The following is an 18329-nucleotide window of genomic DNA, read 5'->3' on the forward strand; positions in this document are numbered from 1 at the left end:
TAGTATTCATAAAACATAGTTTAAGGAGTATCTATTCAAGATGGTGTGCACTCTTTCACACTTCAGATTCATAATCCCTTCAAGATTTTATGCTTTTTTTCGGAAGGGAGATTTTAGAAAGGCAATACAATGGGTACACTGTATATTATGCAATAGTCCTACAGGGGTCTGCGGCAGCACCCCAAAATCAAACACTTTGATATTTCTGCAGTTAAATGAATGGAAATTCACACTAAATAGGATTTTAAAAAGAAACTACAAATAGTCTCCAATCATTGTAGGTGGGGCTTTATTGCCAGATGAGTTCAGGTCACAGCAGGCATAGCCACAAAAGATTAAGCAAAACTTTCCATTTGTAGGGTTGCTGGATTTTAGAATTGAGGACAAACGATTGTAGACGACAGCTGTTTAAAGTATCTTCTTATCAGAGCATGTGTGTGCATTTTCCCATGACCTGCTCTTCGGAAGGATCCAGGTGGTTATGCAGTCAAAGGAGAAGGTGGCCAAAAGAGAGGGATGAAGATGGCTGATGCATGTGAGTCTCACTGTGTCCTGACAGACCTCAAGGGCACATGGCACCAAAGGGGACAGGTTTGGGGTCACGGGGCTGTTCCCAAATTCTTGCACTGCTCCTTACTAATTACAAAATCTTGGCCACATTACCTAAGCCCTCTAAGACTTAGTGCCTTCATTTATAAAATGGAGTAAAACACACCTACGTGTTAGGATTAAATAAGATAATGCACCCAGAGCGCTTAATATGGAGTTGGGATGTGGTAAGTGTTCAGAAACCAGCAGTCATTATTATGTCTACCAACTTGCAAATACAGTTGCCCTTTGACATCTGTTGGGGGTTGGTTCCAGGACCCCCTGAAGATACCAAAATCTGTGGATGCTCCAGCCCCTGATATTAAAATGGTGTAGTAGTATTTCCATATAACCCACACACATCGTTCTACCTGCTTTAAGTCATCTCTAGACTACTTATAATGCCTAATACAATAGTATAATAATATAAAGAGTTGTTGTATTGTTTAGTGGATAATGGCAGGGGAAAATCTGTACATGCTCAGTGTAGATGCAATTTCTTTTTCGCATATCTTCTATCCAAGGTTGGTTGAATTCACGGATGCGAAAACCATGGGTATCGAGGGCCGACTCCAATAGTTTTACATTATCAACCTTGAAAAAGAGAAGAAATGCAGAAGAAGAATGAGGAAACATGCTTGAGGCCTCTGTCATCAGATTATTGTTTAAAAATTTTTTAAGTTAATTTTTTAGTTAACTTAAAAATGTTTAAGTTAATTTTTATTTTATCTTCCTGCTTTATTTTATCATTTTAATTATAGCATTTATGACATTGAATTCTTAGGGGAAGGGAAAAGTATTTTCTATCAATCTTTACTCACACAGCTGACTATGTTTTTAAGATAGGAGGAGGGGAGGGGGAGGAAGAAGAGCAGGGAGTAGAGATGCCTTCCTTTATTTTTGTCTAAAAAGTTATCCAGAAGCAATTGGAAATGAAAGAGAAGTAGCAAATTCGAAATCCACAAGAAGAATTTGACTTAAACGAATGTTTTTGCTTGGCCAAAACAGTGCTTAGGAAAATTTGAGTTCATATGCCCTCAGGTATATACGCCATCCTGACAACTCTGAACTGCTGACCAAATTTTCTTCCTGGCCTGGCCTCTAAAAGTGTTTAAATTTGAGATGCCCCATCCGAAGGGACCACTCACAGTGTGCGCTTAAGGAGATGCTCCTGGTATTTAGAATAGGACAACTCTGTTGTACGTGACTGTCCCAGCACTGCAGAAAGTTTAGCAACCCTGGTACCTCACTGCTAAATACCAGAAGACACCCCCATCCTTAGTGACAATCAATTCCCCACCACATACACATTTCCAAATGACTCTAAGGGGTGTAGTACTACTCCTGCGGAGAACTTCTAAACATCATTTTTTTGAGAAATAAAGTTGGAAGCAGCTCCTTCCCCCAACACATTTCTCTATGTTGACATAGAGAAAACAGCTCAAAATATACAAAAAATTTCAAAAGCTCCCAAATGTATACTCTGTTGACAACTTGAAAATACAGCTAATTTTGAAGCAAGAGAATATTCTGTTCATTGTTGCTTTATCTTAGAATACAATTAAGAATGTTCTATTGTGAAGATGTTCAGGCTATCTGCTTAATACTGGATTTTGTTTAAGTCTTCAAGATGTATTGACCCTAAGTTTAAAAGTTTCAAGTTCTAGAACTTTTTTGCAAATGTCAATATTTGTAAAGCATTACACACATCTTACTTTACTATACTGGTCAAAATGAAGATAATGTAGGCAATTAGAGGGATGGGTAAAACGACGGCGTTGACCATGAGGTTTTACACTGATTTTCACATGTGTTTGATATCTGGGCACATTTCTGTTGTCCTTTTTACATCTCTTGGTGTCTTGCTTTTCCTTGTCCTGGATGACACCTGATGTCCTTCTTTGCCAGCAGAGAATTCCGCTTTTTAAGAAGATCTGATGGGGCCGGGCGCGGTGGCTCACGCCTGTAATCCTAGCACTCTGGGAGGCCGAGGCGGGGGATCGCACGAGGTCAGGAGTTCGAGACAAGCCTAAGCAAGAGCAAGACCCTGTCTCTACTAAAAATAGAAAGAAATTATCTGTTCAACTAAAATATATATAGAAAAAATTAGCCAGGCATGGTGGCACATGCCTGTAGTCCCAGCTACTCGGGAGGCTGAGGCAGTAGGATACTCGGGAGGCTGAGGCAGTAGGATCGCTTAAGCTTAGGAGTTTGAGGTTGCTGTGAACTAGGCTGACGCCACGGCACTCACTCTAGCCCGGGCAACAGAGTGACACTCTGTCTCAAAAAAAAAAAAAAAAAAAAGAAGATCTGATGGGCTTACTATGTTAGTCCCTTAATGAGTAGGATAATCCCTCACTATATAATCCTGGATAGATAATGAATTTGCACTTGCCTTCTGAGGACCGGGCCTTTACCCTCTGGGTTGCTAGTGATGGAGATTTTAGATACTTTTGTTGTAAGCCAGGAATGGGGGTATTCTCAAGTATCAGGATTTCCAGACAGCCTCAAATTCCTCTGCCCACTTTGAGGCCCAACTCAACTAGATACCAATAATTATGAACATTTCTTATTTTGCCTTTGACTCTTTGAGGTCAGTACAGCTTCTTAATTTTTATATCTTCTAGCTAGTTAGGGACTTGAGAGAAAGGAACACCAGCACCAACATAGACTCTGATGGCCACTCCTGGCTGCAGAGAATTTGAAGACACTGGTCATCCTACACACACTTACTTACATCCTTGATCTTTCATTTTCCATATATGAGACTCCAGTGCAAGTCTCCTCTCTTAACCTAAGCTCTCTAATATAGCCAAGATATTCTAGAGAGTTTTTGAAGCCTCACAAATCCAAATTTGAAATTGAGATAGATCCCTCCACCCCCACCAAAAAAATGGATAAATGCTACCTGTTTTTTTCCTGAGGTGCTTTTATAATCCAGTGGACATGATATTTCTGATCTTGTGTAATCATAAGTTCAGTACAGTCACCATTAGCACCATGAAAGTTATCGCCATGCATCATAAAATGAAAGCAGGGGTGTGACAGGGCCTTTCAACTCTGTAAACTTTGCAAACATTAGTTCTCATATGTGCATGGATTGTGCAAGGACCCTGAAATGTGATACTATACAAAACCACACAATTGTGCTGCCTTTCATGAGAAACAGCTGAAGTTAGAGGGGTGAGCATGAGAACTGGAATGTGGAGCCCTCTCTTTGCATTCTGCTGTGCCTTGGATTGCTGTGTGGCCTTGAGCAAGTCACTGAATGTTCCTGAATCTCTGTGACCTTGTAGATAATTTAAGGATGATAGTATCTACCTTACTGGGTCTGTATGAGGAATAAATAAGAAGCCATTGGAGACATTCAATAATCTCGAAAAGCAAAAACATTTCTTCTATAGAAATCTAATTGATAGACCCAATCAGAGGGGAAAAGGTATGATTTGAGGGATTGGCTAGGCCTGGGCCTGGTGCCCTCAAACTCTTCTTGCCTTTTTTGTGTTCAGTATCACAAGATTGTGAGGATGGATGAAGGAACACTCTGCAGGCTGTGCCTTCCAAGTGCCTCTGTCTAGAGGCAGCAGTGGCTTTCTGCTGTTGTTAATTTCTGGGCTGCCTCACTGTCTCCTTTTGGATTCTTGTTTCTTCCATTATTTGTAGAGCCAATTTCCTGCATTAAAACCTTCATAAATACTTTAAGTGGTTTCCGTTTCCCTTGTTTGACCTTGACAAATACAGTAGTATTAGGAAGACCTCTCACCAAATGAATTTTCCTGATACTGGATGCACCACTAGAAAGCTAGTCCATTGGGTTCTTTTCCTTAAAGGGGAAGAGGAACATTGACTGCTACATAATAGCATTTTCACAACCCTTACATTGTCCTTTCGTCTACCCATCCCTCCATTCATCCATCCATCCACCTGTCAAACATTGTGTGTCTATTATGTGTTAGGAATTGAGCTAAGTGCTGGGCACACACAGATAAACTAGACCCACAGTGTGTCAGGCCTGGTGATTTCAAAGAGCTCTCACTCTAAAGCTCTGAAGGGCAGAGTGCATTGGGAGTCAGAGTGTTAATTTGAGTTAGGTGCTTGGCACACAGTATCAGCAAACATTTCTCATCCCCATTCCCACTTCCCACCTCATTAATAAACCAAGGTAAAGTGAAGTGGGCTGGACAGGAAATATTATAACCATCCCATAGACACACAACCAAGTTCAAAACTGTTATCCGCCTAAAGGCGTGTAGCTAGTCAGCTCGGGTCTGCAGCTGGTCCAGTCTTCAACACAGTGAGGCACTGACTGCTCTGCTCTGTGCAACCGCATCCGTGCTAAGAAATGCCTGCCTGGGGGCCGGGGAGGGGAGCAGCAGAGAGCAGGAAACCCCAGTTCTCCTCCCTTCCTCTCCAAGTTTCCCCAATCCCCCTCCTTCAGCCATAAACACACTCATCAGTGAGCTTCTTTGACTCCTAGGTCCTTTGAGTGTCAAATAAGGGCTAACTCCTACCACACAGGATTGATAGAGACCATAAATCTGCTCCTATTTTACAAGTGTGCTGTACACTTCGACTATTGCAAACAACATAGAAAGATGGGGTAGCAGGCAGTTTTGTGCGAGTTCCACAAACTGGGATGGGTCTTGACTGAGTTCCTATGCCTCAGTTTCCTGTCTGTGAAAGGAAACTCGCACCTGTCTAGTTGACCTCACAATATTATTGCAGGACCAACTGCATCGATGCTTTGAAGATGGCAAATAACTGTTTCAGTCCCATTGTAAATCAACCGTAGTAAATGTATTCCAAGCATGACCCAGTCCCATAGCTTTACGTAATACAAGTCAGTTGTGGAGGCTCAAATAAATGATAAAACGGAACATAAACTCCACATTGCAGAGGAGAGAACTGTGACACTGTGTGGCCTTACTGAACAAAACCTTGTTTTGTTTCAAATCTTTATTATAATTTCCATACCCATGTACTGCATAAAGGCAGATAAAAGGGGGAAATCAACAAGAATAGCAAACATTTGTTCAGGCTTTCTATTATGTGCCAAGCAGTCTCCTAAACCTTATTATCTAAACATTTCCTTATTTAAATCACACACAGCAACACTATGAGGTTGGCACAGTCATGTCATTTTACAGATGAGGGAACGGAACGCAGGCACAGAGAGGTTAAATCATCCTCTCAAGGCCACACAGCTAGCAACTGGTAAGACTGCAGTTCTGTAAACAAGTAAAGTAACAGTGCATCCCTCCGCACATGTTATTAATACCAAACCTCACCGGATCCACAGGCAAAGCTGACACGTCTGCCTTTGGCAGGAGACAAGCGTTCAGAAATGAGTTCACATGCCTTTGACTCTCACTGTAGGCACCTTTGATTGAAGTCATAACTTTACCACAGAGCTGGTAAACATCTGGCTATCACCAAGGTTATTCTTCTTTGCCTCTTTTTGCACTTTTACTTTCTCTAGGCAAAGGTCACTCGGCACATTAGCGGAGGTGATTGGGGTAAGATGCCTGAAGAACAGCGAGCTGCCCTCTCTTTTTACATATTATTGCCCCAAAGCGGCTGCGGAAAACTAGAATGTTGACTTAAAGTAATGACTTTTGATATTATTTGAAAAAAACTCATGTAGGAAATTATCACGTCCAAGGGAAAGCTAAACCTGAAGAGCCTGGAAAATGAAAAGTGATGTGTCTGCGAAAACGGTAGCAGGAATTTTTTTTTTTTTTTAACTTTTTTCCCCCAGAGGCTGTAATTTGACTGCTCTCTTTGGCAAAGCTCCAGAGACAAGGCCAAGTGCTTAATCTCTCTTTCTCTTTCTCTTCCCCCTCCTCCTCCTCCTCCTCCTCCCCTCCACCTTTCTCGCCCCCGGGGGCGGAGGGGAGGCGGGACGCGCGATCCGCTGCTCGGCCGGAGGAGCCGCACCGGGCGCGGGGAGGGGCGGGCGGGGCGGCGGGGCCGAGGCGAGGAAGAGGAAGTCGGAGCTGGAGCCCGAGCCCGACGGCGCTGCAGGGCGCTCCGGCCGCCCGAGCCGGCGCAGCGCACCGCACCTTCCCGGCCGCCCCGCGAGCGCCGCCCCGGCGCGGGAGCCGCCCCTCTCCGGGTAAGCGCCGGCCGGGCCTGGGCACCCCGGGGACTTTTCCAAGGAGGGGACAGGGGACTGGGGACCTCGACCTGGCGCCCCACAGCCGCAGGTGGGGGTGGGCGCGGCGTGCTGCCGGGCTTCTCTGTCCCCCCGCGATCGCCCTCCTGGGGTGGGGGCAGAGGGTGCTGGGGGGCACCGTGCCGCCAGGGGTCGGGGTCCCTTCGGCCGAGGGTGCTGCCCACAGCCGCCGCCCAGCTCCGGGCTCCCGATCCCCAAGTCCCCGGCCCGCAGCCACAGCGTCTGCAACGTTTGCTGCTCCGAGGAGTTTCTGCGCGCACCCAGGAGTGTTACAACCCCACCCCCACCCCGACTCAACCAGAACAGTCCGAAGAGTGGACCCCACGGCCAGCCACCGTGGGCCCGCTCCCCACCAGCGGGGCCGGCGCCGGGGCCCCCAGGACCGGGGGACCCGCGGTGGGAGGCGGCTGCCGCGCAGCTGTGGCGCATTAGGCTTGGGGGCGCCCTGCCTTTGCAGAAGGCGGCGTCGGTGCCCCAGCTCTGCCAAGACACTTTTGGGGGTGTGGGGGCGTCGAGAGCCTGTGGCTCGTCTGTCACAGGAGTAGATGGTAACTATCACCTTGTCTGCGACTTTGCCGGCCGTCCTGGCCTCTGAGGACAGCGGGGACCTGCGGGAGATGCCTGAGCCCGCCGCCTCTTTGTGTCCTGCGTGGTTAGTCTTGTTCTTAAACCAGAAGCTTAAGGACGCTGTGATTAGGACAAGGCTGTTAAGCTGTTCAATTCATTCCGTCCCTTGGAAACAATGAGGTGGATCATTTGTTTTAATGTGCTGGGGGAGTCTTGTTTGTAAAGCCGGCATTTCATCAAGTTCTGGTCCTTAAGGCTCCCTTTGTACCACCCTCAGGTGGCCGAGGCTACTGCACATATTTTTGAAGTCATTGAGTGTGGGTGTCTTGGGGCAGGCATCACTCTGAGAAGGCAGTGTCGATCTCAGAGTGAGAGTTTTGGGGTTTTGAACATGCTGGGTTCAGAACTATCTTGTGTTTAGGATTTAAACCAACCATAAAAAGACCAGAATGTTAACTCCAGTTGAAGTTTGTCATCTAACAGAATTCCAGGCCTAGATAAGTCTTGTAATGCTGTAAAAATAATGTTAAAACTGGTACCTTTTGGCTTCTCAGAGTCCGTATTTGGCATACTTTTAAAGAATTTATTTCTAAAACTCCATGCTCACTCCTCACGCAGCCCCCTCCCTCCCAGGAGTATGTGTTTGGTCCACAATATTTAAGACAGATACAAAAGTGATGGGATAATGTTTGACTCTTTAACATCTTTCAGTCTGGCTTCCCAGTTCCTGACTTGACTTTTTGTGCCATGTGAGGCCCTGTAGGTAATCCACCAAACCACCTGGCTGAAGATACCTTTTCCTCCAGAGTTCTCCAACCTTCCTGGCTTCATCCTCAAATAAGTCACCAGCAGCATATTCCTACATGACTTCCTTTTCCTTTGTACAGCAGCCCCCCAGCCTCTGCTAAAGGGCAAAGCAACGTGAGAATTGAACAGTTATCTGACAATCAGACCCATGCCCCAATTCTGCTTTTCCTTGATAGCATTTTCCTACTCGTCTCCGTCTTCCCCATCGGCACCAGCTTCCTTCGTTGCCTTTAATATGGATGATTGTCACCAAATACAGGCTTAAATGTCTCAATGGGGGATTCCAGCTGTAGTTCAAACAGGTTAAATGATCACTTTTTAAACAAATCAATAGGAAGTGGCAACATTATTTTTCAAAACCAAGAGTAACCAGTACTATTTTGTTCTCCCACTTTGCAGAATTTTTTTAGTGATTTAATCAAGATTTAATGGTTCAAGGTCTGTCACATAAATATGGGAAATGCTGGAGTAGCACTAAATCTTTTGAGCCTTTAGTAAACTAAAAGCAATTCCTGGGTCTATATTCTGATTCTTAATGGCTGCAATCCACTTTTTGCCGGTTTCTTTTTCTCTCTGCTCTTTTCATTGCTGGTAGTTGGTCTTTCAAGCAATTGTCATCTTTTAATCCTCCTGCAGGGATGATTAGATCCCTGGAATTTTTTTCTTTATTCAGGTCTTGCTTTGTTGCCCAGTCTGGAGTATGGTGGCACGATCATAGCCCACTGCAGCCTCAAACTCCTGGGCTCAAGTGATCCTCTCTCCTCAGTCTCCCCAATAGGTAGGACTACAGGAATACACCACCATGCCTGGCTAATTTTTTTTGTTTGTTTGTTTGTAGAGATGGGTGTTCCACTATGTTGCCCAGGCTGTTCTTGAACTCCTGGTTCCAAGCAATCCTCCTGTTTCAGCCTCCGGAAGTGCCGGGATTACAGGCATGAGCCACTGCACCTAGCCAATCCCTGGAATATCAAAGCTAGGATGGCTCTTGGATGGTCTAGTCCAGCCTCTTTATCTTAAAGATTTAGAAAGTATGAGTGGTTAAGAACAGTGCTCTGGAATTAGCATACCTATGTGTAATGGTTGCCTCTTTATCTCATTAGCTCTGAGACCTTCACTTCTTTAAGGAAATTATTTAGACGTGGATTATTTTATAAGTAGGAAAAGTAACAATCATAGTTGATTGTGCGCTTGCGTGCTCTCTCTCTCTCTTTCTCTCTCTCTCTCTCTTTGGATTTTCTCACCTTTCCTCATTTCTTCTCCTATAAATTTAAGAAAAATGGTCTTTACCTCCAGAGTTGTCTGAGCATTAAATGAAATAATGTGTAATTAGTGTTTGGCACATACGGTTGCTTTGAAGATGACTGTTGTTGATAAACAAAGTTCCAGGAATGAGTGATTCTGCAGAAAGTTATACATAGCTCTTGATTGGCAGAGTGATAGTTTAACTCAGGTTCACTTCTTTCTCCCTTAACTGCACTGCCTAGAAATGGGAGTTGCATGTAGACATTTTTTAATTAAATGTAATGGTTCACTTTTTAAGAAAAAAAATTGCTCTCTTTTGACTTAGGAAAACTATGGTTTCCAATGCAAAGTGTTCATGTATTCAGGCAGGGATGGGAATGGAACATTTTCTAGACAAAGACTTTCTTTTTTTTTTTTTTTTTTTTTGAGACAGAGTCTCACTCTGTTGCCCAGGCTAGAGTGAGTGCCGTGGCGTCAGCCTAGCTCACAGCAACCTCAAACTCCTGAGCTCAAGCGATCCTCCTGCCTCAGCCTCCCGAGTAGCTGGGACTACAGGCATGCACCACCGTGCCCGGCTAATTTTTTCTATATATATTTTTTAGCTGTCCATATAATTTCTTTCTATTTTTTAGTAGAGATGGGGTCTCGCTCTTGCTCAGGCTGGTCTTGAACTCCTGAGCTCAAACGATCCGCCCACCTCGGCCTCCCAGAGTGCTAGGATTACAGGCGTGAGCCACCGCGCCTGGCCTAGACAAAGACTTTCTAAGCAACCTCATACTTGTGTGTGGCAGGCATCTCAGATATTAATGTTTCATCACAGGCCTGCATCAGTCTTGCTTGATAAAGTGAAAAGCTGACCCCAATCCATTTGGCTATTTAGAGCTGTGGGTGTCTGTGCCAAGTAGAACTTACTGATGGAAGAGCTAGCTTTCAAGTGATTAAGAAATGCAGACATGGTTAGCTTTTTATTGCCCATACTAATGAAAAGCAACAAATGCTTTAGCAAAGAAGATGGAAATATATGGCTAATCATCCTAGCGATGGAGCCCAGGGTTGTTGCAGAATCACAGGGCCGTGGGATATCTAGATGCTGCAAAGCAGTTTCAGGTATGCCTGGGTGATTCTCATTCCAGTGATTAGGAGTTGACTGTATATCTAGAATAGTTCTCATGTTTGAGTCTGAGTATCTCCTCAATCTGTAAACATAAGGTTACCAAAAAAATTTTTCCCCATGAGATACAAGCCAAGTAAAAATTTCCAAACCTAAACATCTTTCTTTGGTAAATATTGAATTACCATTTGATGAAAGCTAAATCCTGCTGGATGCATGGATCCTCAAATCTCTAACTCTCATTTCCCCCTCCTCATATAGTCCTAGAGGAAAGGCAGCTTAAAGAGTGTTAATGCTAGGCTAAGTTTTTTAAAAAATTCCAGCTACACCCACTTGTAATAACCTGATGGGAGGAGAGTCAGGGTTTTCACTGGGTCTTTAATTAAGAAAGTTGTTTTGGTTAATAACCAGGGTGCTGTGGCGTCTGCAGAAGCCTCTGAGCACCAACATGAGGAAGGTCAAACCGTTACAGCATTTGGCCAAAAGCTAGCAAGCCCTTTTACGTGGAAGAAGGACATCTTTTTAAAACATCAAAGAAAAACAAAGTTAAGATGAGTGTGAATCTCATAATAGCTAAAACTTTAGAATTCTCAAAAGAGGAATTATTAAATCCATAAATCATCATGCTATTACATTAGCTCTAACATTTGAAGTGGTAAATAGATCTAGTGCTCTCTGTGTCTGGTCACACTGAGCACCAACTTAAATGGCCTGTGACTGACTGACAGGGAAGAGGACCATGAAAAGCCCTAGATCGGGGTAGCAGACCTTTCCCCATAAAAAGCCAGGTGGTAAGTACTTTAGGGTTTGTGGGTCCATGTATGTCTCTGTCATATACTCTTTGATTTGGGGGGGGGTTGCTTATTTGTTTGCAACCCTTTAAGAATATAAAAACCCATCTTTGCTCATAAGCCATACAAAAACAGGAAGCACGCTGGATCTGGCCTGCAGCCGTTCTTTGCTAACTCTGTTCTAGATGAAATATTCTGTTTGCAACATTCTTTAGTATTTTTGTGGACACCCAAAATGACAAAGTTCGTAGGCTCTATCTAAGTGGACTGGATATAGACTGACTTATAATCAAGATATCTTTGTTGCTTTGTTTTCTGGTCACCCTTCTGTATTTTCTCTTTGCTCTGGGGTTAGAAGTCTCTGTTAGATGTAGCAAGCAGTTAACCTGTGAATGGCAGGGCCAAATTTCAACATTCTGCCTTGGGTTAGATGTGGAATGGGGAGAAAAGCTCAGCTGGGTTGGAATAAAGCCCACATTGAAGCAGATCTCTGATAATGCATATGAAGTGCGGTTGCAACCCCTGAGCATGGCACCCAAGCCCTGGTACCTGCTTCTTGTCCTAGCACCTCCCATGTATACCTGTGTCCCTGCTGTTCTGGAGAACTCACAGAGCCTAGGTGGACTGTGCTCTCTCACCAATGGTGATATCCTTCCACACAAAATTTAAATATCTGTCTCTTCCTTGGACCTTTTCCTCATCTTATTGGACAGAGATGCAGGCACCTCCATCTCCACGTTTGTACAAAAGCTTATATGTGACGCCCTTAGGAGTCCAGAGGAATGTGGTGATCCCCCATTGACAAACCTTACCTTCCAAGAGGGGGAGAACAGTTTTATTCCTCTTTGTAGCTTCATCCTGCCTTCCACATCTGGACCAGTGGCAGAATGAAGCACAGAACTATTCCAGAGCCTTGAATGTGACACACGGTCTAGCACGGTGCTTACATATATGGGCTTTGACTTCAGGCCCAGCAGAGGTCTGATTCCTTGCCTCTCCACTCACCTGCTCCGAGTTCCCCCATCTTTAAAGTAGATAATAAGAATCACCTGTAAATAAATGATGTTTTCCTCTGTAAGTCATTTAGGGACTGATATACAGTAATTACTCACTAAGTGGCAACTTTCATTCATTCTGGAGCCATTTATTGAGAATGATGCCTGACCAATAAGAGATTGATAGTCTCCATAGAGACGTGATCAGTGAGAGGGGAGACTCACAGTCATAGGTGGGCTCCCTTCGATTGGTGGTCCAGGAAGCCTCTCAAGGAGGCAACATTTGAATTGAGACTTAATGATATTGATGAGTTCCTGTTTCATCAGATCTAAGATACCTTTGAAATATACCATTTTTATAATGTACCACTAAGAAAGAAGAAATGCTGTCAATAAAATTGACACCACCTACTGCAAGATTCATCTGTAAGTTGTAAAAAAATGTGTGTCTTAGCATCAGTGAAGCGTATTTGTATTTGTGCTCAATAAATATCCATTGAATAGATGAGTGTTACTCTATAGTTGCATACAAGATTCTGCCACAGTGGTTTATACTGAATTTCTTTCCTGTTTCTCAGTTCTGGGATGTTGACTTGGACCCGGCAAAGAGAAAGTAACGAGTAAATAAAAGTATTGTAAGACATTTATGATCTCACGTATTGTAAAAATAGTTTAAAACATTCACTTCAGTGGCCAAAGTGTATCAGTGAATCTTGGCTAAGTGAAATTGACGAACACATAAGAGTGCAGTTGAACAGCTCTGGCAACTGGATAATTCCTTTTGGCAGCTGTCTGCAGAGATGTGTGAAACCTTAATGAACATAAATGCCATCCTAAGGGCAATGAAGGCATTAGCTCCAGGCTTACTTCCTTCTGTTTTCTAGATTTAATTTAACATACATACTCCTCTCCTCCCTGTGAGGGAGTAGGTCCTTTGTAACAATGAAATGGAGGAGGCTCCATTTATGTCCAACCCCCTTCCTGGCTCTGGCAAGCCTCCGGCTTTTCACACTCCAAGCTGAGTTCTCTTCCAATATTTCCCCACCCTCCTCCCTGTTTAGAGAGTAAAATACTGCTGAAGTCTTCGCTTTTCTGACCACCCTTTAACTCTGAATTCTAGTCAAGACCTCTTTTCTGTGCCCAGTTTGGAGCCTGTTGTCTCTCTCCAGCTCTTCCTCCTCCTATCCAAGTTTCCCTTAACCCTTCAGTTTCTGGATGACTCTACGGGAGTCTTGACAATACTTGGCTGTTTCTAGTTGTAAAAAAGTGTGCATTCATGCTGTTTTGACTTTCAATTCAACATGTCACCCAAATCCCTGGCACTGGGTGGCGTGCTGGCTCACATGGTTACTGTGTCCTTCATTATACCCTGCTGGAATCTGTTCCTCTGGGGCCTTTTTCAGCTCCTCCCTCCCTCACCCAACTGTGCTCCTGAAGCCAGAGCAAAGTCCCCTTCCTGTACGCTGCCTGACAGGGAGGGTCAGTCAGTTCTTGGCCAAGGAGGAAGCAAAATGCAGACCTTTTTGCCTTCCTGAGCCACCTCTTTCTTCCCTCCACCTTCTCATGTGATTAAAGGCCCTGATGTTTTAGGAGTCTGCAGAATAGACACCAATTCTAGCTGAAATTCGAGTCTTTGAAACAAGTAAATGCAAAGGAGAAGTCATTTGTAGGCATTCCAGGGCTGCATCTTAACCATAGTCCAGCCTTGGTTGGGATGGTCCGAGGCCGTCTCTGACCTGAGACTGGCAGGCTGGCCGCGGGGGAGGGAATGTGAAGAGGTGAGGCCACACACAAGGGCAGGTGGGGCTGATCCCTGCCCCTGCCCCACCAAATGCCATCCCAGAGCTCAGCTTCCCGTGGCTGTGTGATTACAGTCAGTCCTCAAACACTGACATCCGCGCCTCTCTGATGTGTTGCAGAGAGAGGAAAAGCTGTAATCTGAGGCATAAATATACGATCCTGTGTTTGTTCCCTCTAACCATGTAACCTGTTATTAGTTTAAGCATCTATGTTGTGCTAAAATGTGATAGCTGCCTCAAAGGAGGATATGGTCGCTGTTCTGAAACAGCTCGCAGTTTAAATCCTCAGGTGTCTCACACTTTGTAAAATGTGAAACAACCAAATCCATGCATAATGACGCATGGGGGTCAGAACCAGGAATTTAGGAGTACTGAGCGGGCGGTAGAAGAGGATGTTAGAGGAGACACAGGCTTTAAAAGCTTGTTTATTAAAAGAAAAGCCTTCCCATACATTATGCCTTTCCCATCATCTATGAGAGTCTTTAGGGAGTGACGTGATAAGGAATAACAAGGTGGGACTAGAAGGGCAATGAGACGGTCAGGGAACAGATGGGATGGGCGTGCGGATGGGCTGATTAGTATTAGCTGTACTGAGGAGCTTACTTTGGGAGATATTTGGAAGCTTTTGGAACAGTTATGGAGGAAGATCTTGGTGGTCTTGGCTTTTTTCCATTTTTCTTCATTGTCTATATAAGATAAATGCTATTTTCCCCTTTGGCAGTTAAGTGTTTAGATTCAACTCTAAGGAATGTCATTTAATCACAATACTTAATGATATCTGACCTTGAAGCTAATACAGCAGAGAAAGTAATATGAAATTAATAATTCTGCAGCACGTGGAACCCTTGCGGTCCCCAGGTGTGCCCCGTCACACTGAAGCATTCATTACCTTTGGCAACTTAGAATCCAGTTGGCTTCTAAAAAGTGATATTATTATGAAGCATTCTTAGTTTTTCTTTGTTTCTCTTTAGAACTCATCTGAAATAGAAGCAAATATTATGAAGTTCTAAGAATTGAGCTGTGATGAGTTTCATAATAGCAATGACTTTCAAAATCCAGAATGCCCCCGAGGAACAAAAGGAGTCTTGTATTGCTTTATGATGTGTCGTGTATCAAAATGTGATGCTGTCTAATCTAATACTAGAGTTTAAAAATTTTTCTAAAAAGGAAGTTAACAGGTTTTTATTCTTAACTTCTTGTAGAAATAAAGAAGAGAATATATTAGCTAAAGACCTACTAGCTAGCCATAACTATTCTAAAAACCTCCTTGGTTTTGGATTACTAATATGTACAGAAAATATGCTTGGCAGATGTTCAGAAACCATATACCATACTCTTAAATGAGAAAATTCTTATTTGATGTGTCAATATGTATAATATGTATAGCACTTGAATATAATATTTTCTCGCTTTATTTGCTTATTGTAGTACTAGTTCAGATGTGGTTTCTGGGACATTTATTATGAGAAAAATGGTGTGCATGGAAACAATAAGTTTGTTTTTCTATGGTCTGAATACACAGAATTGAAATGTAGCAATACTATAGAAATTAGGCAGTCTATGTATATTATCTGGATGTTGCCTTCTAAAATAAGGATAAAATCATATAATACAGATGTTATAAGGTTGAAATGTATAATGTATGGATAACACCTTGTACATGTTAAGCCCTTGATAAATAGTACCTATATTATTATGTTTACTGGCTGTGACATTGAAGTTTTATTCTCTGTTACTAGATGGCTGGAATAATAACCGAACATGAAAATAACTGGGAAAAACCATCTAGGTGTTAGAAGACGGGCCTTAAGTTTCCTGAGGCAAAAGTCAATGGGAAGGAGGGGAGAAGAGGAACACATTTTTTGTTAGTTTGTTTTGTTGAGAGAGACCTGTTATTCATTACTCTTGGGAATTGAGATTACAATTTGTCTATTTAACAAATGTTCTTTTCTAAGTTCTAGAGATACAGTGATGGACAAAACAGAACAAACCTGGAACAAAGGGAGAAACTCGATGTAACAAGGTGCTTTAAAGGGAAAAGAGAGTACGGATGGGGGTGGGGAGCTCCGTATCCGCCTGGGTGATCAGAAAGGCCTCTCTGGGGAGGTGACGTCTGAGCCAAGGTTTAAACCATAAGGAGTGATCCTGAGAAGATCTGGGGGAAGGACGTTCTGGGCAGAGGAAAAGAATAAGGATGGAGGGCCTTGGAGAGAAATAAGCTCCACGAGTTCTAGGAAGAGAAAGGCAACCAGTGTGTGTGAGCAGGGGAGGGGCAGAAGTGGGAGGAGAACCAGGCAGGGGCGTGTGGGTCTTTATAGTGTCAAAGACCTTTGCCAGGCTTGACAGCGTGATGCAAAGCACCAGAGGGTTTGGAACAGAGGAGTGACATAATCTGACAAATGCCAAGTCATCACTCTGCCTACTGTGCAGAGAAAGAGCTGTCATGGAAAGTTCTGGAAACAGGTAGAGCTGTTGGGAAGCTATGCACTGGTCCAGAGAGGCAGGATGGCAGCGGAGGAGATGGTGAGAGGTGACTCAGCAATGGCATGTCACCCAAGACAGTGCAGCTCCAGGAGAGGGATTTATGGGGCCTGGGAGCAGCATGGCCACTGTTGTTTGCTTTCCCTACCTGCTGGCCTCACTTCCACCGTCTTCTGTCCCGTGGCTCTTCCCAAGCGAAGTAACCAAAGCAGCTTGTGCCTCCGAGTGATGCTGCGAAGACTTGGTGGACAAGTTCTCCTCCCTTCCACACCGACAAAGCCAAGTACACTTCCTCTCAGCTCTGAGGCTCCTCGTTACCTCTGTTTGAGCACTTACAATGCGATATTTTTGATAACCGTTTAGTTGTCTGCCTTTCCTCACTAGACTCCTATAAGCTCCTTAAGAGCAAGTGTTTGAACAAAATAATTCTTCCTCCTAATGGTTGAAATTACCTTTAAGAACTCTAAGCTAAAAAAATCACAAATTTATTGAAGAATAGAAATTCAAAGTAGGTAGCTAAATATTTAGACAAGAGAAAGGAAGAGAGAAAGAAGGAGGAAAAGGAAGAGAAAGAAAGAAAGAAAGAAAACCCACTGGAGAAATCCAGTGGAGCTCTGAGTTAACGCTTCATAAAAGTTTCTTTAGAAAAGTGTTTTTGTTCAAAGGGTTTTCTATAATGGGAGGCCAGTAGCTCTCCTGGTTTAAAAGCTTTGTGAGTCTGTAGTAAATGTGGTGCTCTATAAATATGTAAATTCCTTGCCTGTCTTTCACTGGTTTATCATAAACCTTCAAGCTCAGCAGGGATTGTGTTTATTCTGGAATAGAAACAACTGTCAGAGAAATTGTAGTGGTAAGAGGTGTAATATTCCAAACCACCTCAGTGATGGACAGGCATTTCCAGACAGGATATCGACCCTATACCAAGCTATAAACATGCCTTTTTATGTATGGGGAGGGCATCTTAGACGTTTTGGTGAGTTGGGAATCTTCTGGGGCATATAGATCATACCATACTCAAACTTCCATTCCCACCAGCAAGCATGGGGGTGGGCACATTGTCGAGCTTTAATCAATTGTTTGACTTGAATTTTGGTGCATGCCTCTATTTCCCCTGCATAGTGAATTCACAGGTCAGATGTTCAGTGCCAGTTGTGTGGGTTCTGAATGAAAACCTTCCTTCTCGTTTACCAATTTAGAAATGTAAAAATCAGTTTGAAAAATTAATATTTGTTATTCTCATATTCAGAATTTAGCACTGTTACTGAAAAAAAAAGAACTTAGCTAAACCACATTGTATTGTTTTAGGTGGTACAATAATTGCTCTGTGTTTTGTAAATTTGGTTTATTAAGACAGATCTATGAAGGACCCCTTTATATTAAAAGGGAATGGATTCTGGTAGCCTAGTTTCAGTTGCTATGCCTACTAGAAAATAATCAAATCACATTTCTTTTAGAATATTCGGCTTTAAAATTTCTGGCTCAAATAGTGCGGCCCTATCGTGTTTCAAAAGAAGTCAAGAGAAAAAACTGCAAAGTAGGGTTGTCTGAGCCTCCCACTCTTATTCAGATATCTTCTGGGATTTATTATTTGGCTTTTGCACAGTTGACTCAAAGTCACCCTCCCAGAATTGGACTCATAATCTCTATTTCCAGACCTACCTCTAACTTCCTGGGGTTGCTTCCCCCCCCTCCTTTTCCAATTCCTTGTTAATAGCACCACAATTCAGTGGTCACAGCAAGCCATTTTCCATCCCTTTTCTGCCCTGTCCAGTC

At 43.4% G+C, this 18329-nt stretch overlaps 1 protein-coding gene across 1 annotated transcript in view; it reads left to right on the forward strand.

The window, feature by feature from the left end:
- The first annotated feature begins 6610 nt into the window (after nt 1-6610).
- Nucleotides 6611-18329, forward strand: part of PLEKHG1 (pleckstrin homology and RhoGEF domain containing G1) — a 200359-nt gene continuing 188640 nt past the window's right edge. The window contains exon 1 of the mRNA XM_069488118.1: nt 6611-6703. The gene's annotated coding sequence lies outside the window, so the exon portion shown is untranslated. The remainder of the gene's footprint in view (nt 6704-18329) is intronic.

Source organism: Eulemur rufifrons, chromosome 15 (genome assembly GCF_041146395.1).
Source record: "Eulemur rufifrons isolate Redbay chromosome 15, OSU_ERuf_1, whole genome shotgun sequence".
Taxonomy (NCBI): Eukaryota; Metazoa; Chordata; class Mammalia; order Primates; family Lemuridae; genus Eulemur; species Eulemur rufifrons.